Genomic DNA, 11,408 nt, shown 5'->3' with positions numbered 1-11,408 from the left:
TGAGACAGGTTAACAGGAGAAAGGCATAAACATTTAATTTGTGTTTACATATACACAGGTATCTTCAGATGGAAAATGAAAACCTGAAGTGGTTAGGTCTTAAAGATTATATGGTACACACCTTTTAACAAGAAGAATGATAAATTGTGGGGATGTGATAAAGCACAGGGGCTTGTACTAGGGGCAATAAATTGTGGGACAGTGACTAGGAAGTATGTGAAGGGAACTGGTGGAAGATAAGGGTTATTTTAGTATGTTTGTTTATATAGACTGGAGTCAACTCCCAGTCTCTGATGATAAGAATGTTCTTCTCTTCCTGGTACAGGGAGGGTACCTTTCTCAAGGAAAAATTTACAACTCGCTTTTAGGTGTGTATGGGGGATGTCAGAGAGCCCTTCCTGTTATCTGCTGTTTAATAAGTGTTCTCAGCTCAAAATAATCAATAATTAATCATCAATGCAGAATATTTGAACACGGCATGTTCTGAACCCCTTCACTTGGTTCCTGCTTCCAAACAGCTTGAAGTCTAGATGAGTAAGACATGTAAATGCTGTTTATACCTGTTATTCTAGTTGACACACACACACAAACAAGAAGCAACTTATAAACAGGATCATTAATGGGAAAGAAAAAATGGAAAACTGGTTAAATGCCACAGTCAAGTAAAATACTTAGCAAAGATTGAACGCTCATAAATTGGGTGATAGGAAATGGAGTAGAGGAAGAAGAAGGGGACGTCCTTAAGCTATATTTATTGAGTGAATAGGTTTTAGGGAAAGAGACAAGCTGCCATTACATAGAAGGCAGGAGTGTCTTTGAGATAAAGCAGTTCTCAAAGTGTAGGTCTGGGATCAGCAGCATCGGCACCACATGAGAATTTACAAGAGGCACAAATTCTTGGGCCTTGCCCCAGATCTACTGTATCAGAAACTGGGAGGTGGAACCCAGAAATTCATGTTTTAACAAGCTCTTTCGGTGATTCTAACGGCTTGAGAACCACTGAGAAAGGAAAACTGGAGAATGATTAATGCAAAATTCAGGATGGTAGTTACCTCGTAGGTAGAGAGACCATCATGCGACAGGGAGGGGATACTTGGAGGCAGTAGGAAGTGACAGAGGCTTCTATTATTAATGTTTTTATTTTTTCCTTAAATATATTGGAGGGGAGGAAAAATAAACCTTTTCCTTCTGCTCTTCCAGGTTCTTGACTAGGTCTCTGAAACAAAAGACATGTTAACAAAAGAAAAGCATACAAATGTATTTAGTATAAGTTTTATGTGACACGGGAGCCTTCACAAATAAATGAAGCCTGAAGAAGCAGTCAGGCTTGTCTGTTTTTGTGCTAGGTTTGATGAAGAGTGGTCAGTCATGGTGAAATGGGATAGGACAAATGGGATATGGGCTCAGTCAACTGGGGAAACTTAGGTGTGTTCAATAATATTCCTCTTGGGGGTCCCTCCATCTTGCAGGCAAGCATGATCTCTTCCCTTGGGTGGAGGGAGGGCACTTCACACATGAGGGTCTTGTGACCTGCTTCTAGGGAAGGTCAGAGAGTCCTTCCTGCATCTATTTTCTTGGATTCCTTCAGCTTGAAATATTCAATATGCTAAGGCAGAGTATTTGGGGATAGTGCGTACTGAACCCCACCAATAATACACATTTATGTATTCAGTATTGCATAATAACATTTGAGTTGACCGAAAAGTTCGTTCAGGATTTCCCGAGGATGGCATGGAAAAACCCGAACGAACTTTTTGGACAACTGAATATTTTATTAACACAAGAGTAATCTGTGAGTGCTGAGGGGTTACAGAGTTAAGAAACAATTTATGAGTCTAGGCGGAGAAGGCAATGGCACCCCACTCTAGTACTCTTGCCTTGAAAATCTCATGGACGGAGGAGCCTGGTAGGCTGCAGTCCATGGGGTCGCTAAGAGTCGGACACGACTGAGTGACTTCACTTTCAGTTTTCACTTACATGCATTGGAGAAGGAAATGGCAACCCATTCCAGTGTTCTTGCCTGGAGAATCCCAGGGACAGCGGAGCCTGGTGGGCTGCCGTCTATGGGGTTGCACAGAGTCGGACACGACTGAAGTGACTTAGTAGCAGCAGCAGCATGAGTCTAGGAAGATTGGACTCTGAAGGGAAAAAAAATGCAGACATGCTTTTGTAAATGGGTGATGTATGTACTCAGCTGCTGCTGCTGCTGCTAAGTCGCTTCAGTCATGTCTAACTCTGGAATGGGTTGCCATTTCCTTCTCCAATGCATGAAAGTGAAAAGCGAAAGTGAAGTCGCTCAGTAAGTGTCCGACTCTTGGTGACCCCATGGACCACAGCCTACCAGGCTCCTCTGTCCATGGGATTTTCCAGGCAAGAGTACTGGAGTGGGTTGCCATTACCTTCTCTGGTATGTACTCTAGATTAAATGAAATTGCCAAAGATGGACCAACATGGGTAAGATAATTCAGAGGATTCAAAGAACAGAAAACAAGATACCTGTTCTCTCTGGGGAATGTGTAGGATAAGGAAGAAGCTAAGCCATTTCACTCTACATTTCATAGAAACAACAAATGCATTCTGTGTGGACATTATGCTACTCATTAACAAGATGCAGAAATATATGTTGAAATATAGAATAATCTCTAAGATACAGTAAAATGGAAAAAGAAAGTGGCAGAGCGGGGAATAGTATGTTAAAAAAAAGATGGTAGCTCTTGTATGTATGAAGTTGGACTTCGCAGGTGGCACTAGCGGTAAAGAACCCACCTGCCAATGAAGACAGATGCAAGAGATATCTGCAGGGTTTGATCCCTGGGTCGAGAAGATCCCTGGAAAGAGGGCACAACAACCATTTCACTGTTCTCGCCTGGAGAATCCCATGGACAGAGGAGCCCGGCAGGCTGCAGCCCATAGGGTCTCACAGAATCGGACACAACTGAAATGACTCAGCATGCATGCATGCATAAAGTACTTTTAGAATAAAATTCAAGAAGTAACAGTGATCATCTTTGAGGGAGGGCTGATGTACTTTCACTGTGTACCCTTTTGGATTTTATGAAAAATAATTTTTTTTTTACCATATGTACTATTATATATTCAAAAAGATAAATTAAAAAAAAACTCTAATAAAACAAATTAAACCCACCAAAAAAACCTTCTGCATTTTAATGTATTAGGGCCTAGCCCATGAACTAGTCTGAGTGAGCACTTCTTACTGAGTGAATGAAATTTCCCATACATTCACCATACGGTTTTGCTACTCAAAGTGTGCTCCTTGGACCAGCCGCATTGGCACCACTTGGTGCTTGTGAGGAAGCAGAATCTCAGCCCATCCCAGAGCCAGTGAATCAGAATATGCATTTTAACCAAGACTCTGCTCCCCCTCCCCACTGCAGCTCCCCATAAAATTCAAATGAAAGCACCGCGAAGCTTGAGAAACACTGCCTGAGGCATTATGTTAAGTGCAGGAGCTTCTAATCCAGTGGAAGATAAAGAGAAAGTGGTAGAAAGCCCTGGATACCGTTAGAAAAGATGTGCTTACATTCAGAAGGGAGAAATTTCTTTTGAGTTAGGGTAAAAAACTAGGGGAAATTACTTTGGAGCTAGGCATTGAAGAATTCATAATAGGGTTAAAAAAGACCAACAAACTCATCTGTAACCTTTAGAGGCTGCTTGGGGACCAAATTCATTATTCTGAAAACCGCTAAATAAAGGGAATGAACCAAGTGTTTATTCTCTTCCCTGTAGGAAATGTACCTCTGGGCAAATAGTTTTTCTTTACACAAGAATTTGAAGCTAATAAATGCAGAAGGATTAACAGAATTATAGTATCACAATTTTGCAAAACTTAATAAAAGAATGGGTCTAGGCTAGCATCAGTGACTGCTAAAACCATCAGGAGAAACACTGGCAGGGAACTTGAGAAGGCTGGATCAGGCTGACAATCGGTGGACTCATGGATCTGTCCAGATACTACAAGAAAGATGAGGAGACCTGATTCAAGAGAAAAGACAGATCACCATCTATGAAGTATTCTTGCCAACAGTCAACTTCAAATCAAATTAAAACTCTAGCATCCATTGTAGCTCTAACTCCCAGTCTGCAGGAAAAAAAAAAAGTATAGAAGAACCTGGTAAAGGATTCCAGGGAGAGGAAATCAACTAAATCTCTTGGGATTTCCCATGTTTCTTCAAGGAAAACATAGGAAAGGGACTTTCCCTGCACAACAATGTAAATCAGCTTTATGTATGGGTATATCCCCTCCCTTGTGAGCCTCCCTCCCATGCACACCCCGTCCCACCGGTAGGTCATCACAGAACACTGAGTTGAGCTCCTGTGATATACAGCAGCTTCCCACGGGCTATCTGTTTTACACATGGCAGTGTCAATATGTCAATGTTACTCTCTTAATTCATCGCACCCTCTCCTTCCCCAACTGTGTCCACAAATCAGTCCTCTACGTCTGTGTCTCTATTTCTGTCCTGCAAACAGGTTCATTAGTATTTTTTTAAAGTGTACTTTAAAGGAGGAGGACTGTGGAGGGTTCCCCCAGTGGGCAGAGCATAAACGCAGAACTGGTAGAACAGGACATTGGATTGGGGTTGTGTAATACAGTGTAGGTGCTGAAGGCTGGAAATTCAGGTCGGGTCAGATGGTGGAGGGCCATGAATACAAGGCTGAGAAATTTCCACTTCATTCCGGGGTCAGTGAAGAGATTCCTGCAACAAACACAGCCACAGCTGCAACAACAGCCACTCTAACTTGGTTCTCATCACAAGCCAGGCTTCATGCCAAGTGCGTTGCATATATTGTCTCAGTTGATCCACATAACAAAGCTATTAGGTTGGTATCCTTATCCCATCTCGCAAATGAAGAAACTGAATCTCAGAGAGATGAGTAATTTGTTTCAGCTCACACAGCCTAAACGGAGCCAGAATTAAACTGGCATGGATCTATGACGTTACTCTCACTTTACCTGGAGTTGTACAACATTTATTTGTTTTACAGACTGGGGTTCTATATAAGATTTTCCCAGATAAAATGCTTCCTTTCACAAAAAGTGTTTAGAAATCACTGCTGAGCATGATGGACAGCTGCCGGGGGCATTTAAGGCTTATAACCCACTCCAGTGTTCTTGCCTGGAGAGTCCCAGGGACAGAAGAGCCTAGTGGGCTGCCATCTCTGGGGTCGCACAGGGTCGGACACAACTGAAGCGACTTAGCAGCAGCAGCAGCAACCTGGTGATTAGGACACGTGCTTTAAAATCAGTCAGACCTGGTTTCAAGGGTTTCCCAGGTGGCACAGCGGTAAAGAATCTGCCTGCCAATGCAGGAGACACAAGAGATGCAGATTCCATCCCTGGGTCAGGAAGATCATCTGGAGTAGGAAATGGCAACCCATTCCAGTATTCTTGCCTGGAAAGTTCCACAAACAGAGGGGCCTGGTGGGCTCTAGTCCACAGGGTAGCACAGTTGGACACGACTGGGTGACTAAACACACACACCACTTCACTAGCCATGTGACCTCTGGGTGGCCACATGCTGGGGCCTCAGTTTTATCATCTGCAAAGTGAGAATAATACCAGTACTTCATAGGCGTTAAGAAACATTCAGTAAATGCTAGCCTAACATTCATAATAGCAGGGCTTCCCTGGTGGCTCGGACGGTAAAGCATCTGCCTACAATGTGGGAGACCCAGATTTTATTCCTGGGTTGGGAAGATCCTCTGGAGAAGGAAATGGCAATCCACTCCAGCACTCTTGCCTGGAAAATCCCATGGATGGAGGAGCTTGATAGGCTACAGTCCATGGGATTGCAAAGAGTCGGACACGACTGAGTGACTTTCACTTCACTTCATAATAACAAAGGGTAGCTGTTATCATTACGCTCTGTAACACCAGTCAGCTCATGAGCCAGACACAGTTAGAGAGCTAGCATTCACAACAGCACCCATTTGCTCTTTCCTAACAGATGAGGAAACTGCTGCTCAGAGAGGTGACGTGACTTTCCCAAAGGCACCCAGAGAGGAAGCAGCAAAGCCATGCTTTGAACCTAGGTTCTGCTAGAGTCTCTTCCTGGTGGCTCAGATGGCAAAGAATCTGCCTGCAATGCAGGAGACAGGGGTCCAATTCCTGTGCTGGGAAGATCTCCAGGAGAAGGAAATAGCAACCTACTTCAGTATTCCTGCCTAGCGAATTTTACAGACAAAGGAGCCTGGAGGGCTGTAGTCCATGGGGTTGCAAAGAGTTGGACACGACTGAGTAACTAACACTTTCTGTTAGACTCCAAAGCCTTAGAGCTTTTAATGATTTTAATCTCCTGTCAACGAGACACAAAGGGAGCATCTACCACATGTAAGATATTGTGTTAGCACTTTACGTTCACGATCTTATTTAATTCTTGCAATTCAGTGAAGTGGGTACTATGATTGAGTCTGCTTTATACACAGGAAAATAAAACTCAAAGGGGCAAATCATGGCTGGGTTTAACTTGCTGTCAGTGAAGTTTCTCGTCAGACTCCTGAATGATAAAACCAGGACTGAAGCACAAAGTTGTAGATGCATTATGTGCATGCCAGCAACTGCTGTCCTAGTATACACTAGAAACGTGCACCTCTAGGCAAAGAGGCAGGTATCCGGATTCTCACAGCAGCAATGCTCATGATAGCTCAACAGTGGAAATCACCGAAATGTCCATCAACAAGAGAATGGATGCATAAAGTACGGTATTTTCATCTGGTCAAACGGTAGGTATCCAGGAGTGAAAATGAGACAGAAATACATAAATCAACCAGGCTGAGGTTAAACAGTTGTTAACTGAAAAATGCAAGGTGCTCAATAATATATTTTATTTACCCTTATACCTCCAAAATATTATCTTTTCTTTTTTAAAATAATTTTATTTATTTAGCTGTGCTGGGTCTTTGCTGCCGTGCGGGTTTTGCTCTAGTTGTGGTGAGCAGCGGCTACTCCCTACTTGCAGTGCATGGGTTTCTCTTACTGTGGAGCACAGGCTCTAGGGCGTGTAGGCGTCAGCAGTTGTGGCTCATGGGCTCAGTAATTGTGGTTCCCGGGCTCTTGAGCACAGGCTCAATAGCTGTGGTGCATGTGCTTGGCTGTTCCACAGCATGTGGAATCTTCCTGAACCAGGGATCGGACCTGTGTATCCTGCATTGGCAGGCGGATTCTTTACCACCGAGACACCAGGGAAGCCCCTAAATATTATCTTTTCAGCGTGTGGCACTGGTCACATTTCAAATGATCAGGAACTACCTGTGGGTAGGGGCTACCATACTGGCCAGTGCAGATCTAGAAGACAAAAAACAGATACAAGAGATATAACTTGAAAATTTTTAAATCGTTATTATCACACTAATTTTCAAAATGCCAGACATCCTCACATTGAAATGCAAATCCAAGACATACTCCTAGATCGAATTTATTATAGTTTTCCCTTTGCCATTTCTCTTCTAGGGTCTTGGCAATGGTTTTATGTTATGTCATTTGAAAATCATAAGGAACCCAGTTGACTTTATGAGGCTGAATCACAGTCCATGGGGCTAGTCTATAAATAATCAGTCAGGAATACATGTATATTTAGAGAAGAATTCAAGAAGAAACAGACTTTCTTGAGGAGAACTTTCAAAACAGAGAAGAAAAAAGATATTAGGCCATCCAAGTGATACTGTGCACAAGCCCTGGTATCCTTGTCTTTTGAAGTAAAATGCTGACCCAAGAGTTAATGTTTGGGAAAAGTGAAGATGTAGAAACAAAGAACAGTTGTTGGGCTAGGGAACTGGTAACAATTTAGACTGTAACGCTGCCACTTAACAGAATTACCAACTCCCAGGTCCCTGAAAGATACAGATAAAGGCCTGACACAAAATCCTAAGTTGTTTTTACCGGAAGCAGACCCCATCCAGAAGAAAACTGTTGACCACAAGACCATAGACCCTGGACTGGTTGAAACCAGAAGGTTGATGATGCTTGAAACTTCACCTTGATGTCAACCAATCCAAGAGTGGTCCATGAGCTGATCACGCCCTGCTCCCTGAACACTAGAAAATTCCTTAGTACCCACTCCAGGGGGGTGGCATGCTCTCCAGGGCTTTAGCCCTCTGTGGGTCCCTTTGCCTGGCAAAGCAATAAAAGCTATTCTTTTCTGCTTCATCCAAAACTCTATCTCTGCATTTCTGTTTGGCACTGGTGAGCAGAGGCTGAGTTTCAGCAACACAGACAAGGGGCTGTTGATTGAGGATACTTTATTGTCTAAAAAATCCAGAACATGTTCTAACCCTAAAAACTATCACTGTGTACATTTTGCGTGGGGAGGGGTAATACAAATAAGAGACCTAATTCAGAAGGGAAAAATCAAAGTATAAAGCCTTTTGTTAAACAAATATTGACAAGAAAAAGAAAAATGCAAGTTACAAAATAATACCTGTAGTGGGAAACCATTAATATAAAGCCTAAAAACATGCAAAGCAATACTATATGTTTACGGGTACATCTACTTACAGTGAAAGCGCAAATACTGGTGGGAAGGATTTTCACTCACTTGAGGATTCTGTTACCTCTGGGAATAGAAGAAAATAGGATCAAGAAAGGTCCAATCAGGCTTCAACTCTGCCTATAGAAAGTAAAAGTGAAGTCACTCAGTCGTGTCCGACTCTTTGCGACCCCATGGACTAGTAGCCTAGCAGGCTCCTGAGGACCCTCCATGGGATTCTCCAGGCAAGAGTACTGGAGTGGGTTGCCATTTCCTTCTCCAGGGGATCTTCCTGACCCAGGGATCGAACCCTGGTCTCCCACATTCCAGGCAGATGCTTTAACCTCTGAGCCACCAGGGAAGCCCCAACTCTGCCTATAATGTTTTAGATATTAAAACAAGACTGAAGTAAGTAGGTCAAAAGGTTAAGAGGGATGAAGCTGAGGGACATGTACATCAGGCTTTGTTAGTATAGTTTCTCATATTTTTAGGTATGTTTGGGATATTTCATAATAAAATATTATAAAACAACAATAAAGACACATTAATTTCAATCTGCCCAAAGCCATTCAGCCATGAAGGGGTTCTGTGGCTGACCCCATCCTCAAGCCATCTCCTAGATACAGTGGTTTTATATACTGGTTTCCTTCATTACAACCCCCCACAACAATGGCACTGTGGGAGGCAGCCCAAGAACCTTGACAGATGAAACATCTTCAGAGGCTTCTGAGATTTGAACACAACATGCCACCCTTGACAACTATCCTATTAAGACTCCCACTGCAATTCCTGGCACCCAACAGATAAGCATATGACAACATTCCTGGGTGCTCCTCCCCAAAACCAATGACAGGCCAAACAAACAAAAAGCCCCCAGTCCTCTCCTAGTAACACACCCCTCCCATTCCTCCTATGAACCCGAGTCTCCCAGACTGGTGACTGGCGTAGTGTTCCTCAGCGCCCCCTACTGCAGTTGACTGCTATCACGTCTGTCCTCCTACCAGACCCTGCATCATCATGGATACACAATCACCTCCCAGGAGCCCTGTAAACTCCTTCTCTTATGTTAAATCAGATCATGTCATCTTTCCAACTTTGACTCTTCAAAGATTTCCCATTACCTTTAGAATAAACCCTATGGACTTTACTAGGGGCCTCATCTCCTACCTCCCCAACTTCCCTTCTCACTCCGATCCAGCCACCCAGCCCCTCTGGAGCTCCTCCGGAATGGCCTAGCTGATCCCTCTGCCACATGACTTATTCCCCACTTCCCTTGCTCCCTCACCTCACTCAGCTTTCTTGAGATAACACCTCTCTATGAGACCTTTCCAGTCTGATCACCTCACTTAAAGAGTCACCTGCCCTTTTGATCTTCCAATTCTGCTACATATTTTGTTATAGTATTTATCACTACCAGAAACATCTCTATTAATTTGTTATCTTTATAATACTCACTGCACTCTCCAATGCAGCTATCCACTGTCCACATGTGTCTACGGAGCCCTTGAAATCTAACCAGTCCTGAGATATGGGGCAGTGTAAAACACATACATTGAATTTTTAAGACATTACAAAAAAGAAAAAAGAATATAAATATTTCACTAATATTCTTACTTTATATGTTGGAATATTTTGGATATATTGGGTTACACAAAATACATTAATATTTATTTCACTTGTCTTACTTTTTCAAAATCTGGCTATTGGAAACTTTTAAATTACATATGTGGCTCACATTCTGTTTCTTAGATAGAACTAGAAGAAGGTCAGTTCCATGAAGCCAAGAACTTTTTGCTTACCATTGTATCCCTCTCACATAGCACCTGGCACAGAGAAAATACTCAATAAACACTTGTGAATTGAATGAAGGACCAGTCTCCTTGTCCATGCCTAAGCTTTCATTTGATCAAGCCTTCTTCTGAGTCTGTCAAACAATTATTTCTCTTCACACGTTCCTTCTGAGAACTCCCTCTCCAAGGCCCCACACCATCGTGGCCCTACAGTAAAGGCCCCACCTGCCACAGCATGAACCTCCCTATAAACACTATTTTTTCACTCTCTCTAACAGGTGAGGAAACCCACCTTAATATTCCCCAGTGCCGGGACTTCCCTGGTGGTCCAGTGGTTACAATGCACTCCCAATGCGAGGGGCCCATGTTCGATCCCTTGTCAGGGAACTAGACCCCATGTCAGAACTAAGACTTTGCATGATGCAACTAAATATTGTGCTTGCTGCAACTAAAAATCCCATGTGCCATAATGAAGACTGAAGATCCAGAGTGTTGCAGCTAAGACCTGGCAAAGCCAAAAAAACAAAAAAGTCCCCAAGTGCCTCTCATGTGATTCTCTACATTCCTTAAATAATGTGTAGTCATGGGTCACTGTGATCATCTCAACCAGAAACCTCTCCCCTGCTCCGACCCCACCATGACAAACCTCTCTCCCTACACATAGCACTCCTCATCATACTCTTTCCCAGTGTAGCACCAGGGATCAATGTCCATCTAGAGTCAGTGACCCGATGAAAAGATCCCTCAAGACTTCCAATTATCAGAGATCCCCCTTATGCTCAGGATAGTCTTCCTCACTAATTCCTAACAGAACATCTGGGGTTCCTCCCCTATGGAAGCAGGAGCCAGGAAAATGAACTTTTGACTCCTTAAATTACCTCCAAATCAGATTATTCAGAGTTACAGAGACAGGCTGACTAGATTAAGAAATCAAGGTCTCATTCACCATACAACTTAAAAATAGTGTCCCGTTACCAGGCCACTGTGTTATTTCTTATAAATCAAATCGTCTGCACTATCATACTGTCCAGGATGTATTTTTGTATTCTATAGTTCATTCAATGTAAATCTTTATGACATGGCACGATTTTGGAAACACATTTTACTTTGGCTTTGATTCATTTTTCAATAC

This window comes from Ovis canadensis, chromosome 14 (assembly GCF_042477335.2).
Source record: "Ovis canadensis isolate MfBH-ARS-UI-01 breed Bighorn chromosome 14, ARS-UI_OviCan_v2, whole genome shotgun sequence".
Classification (NCBI taxonomy): Eukaryota; Metazoa; Chordata; class Mammalia; order Artiodactyla; family Bovidae; genus Ovis; species Ovis canadensis.
Note: the sequence above shows the minus strand (reverse complement) of the source record.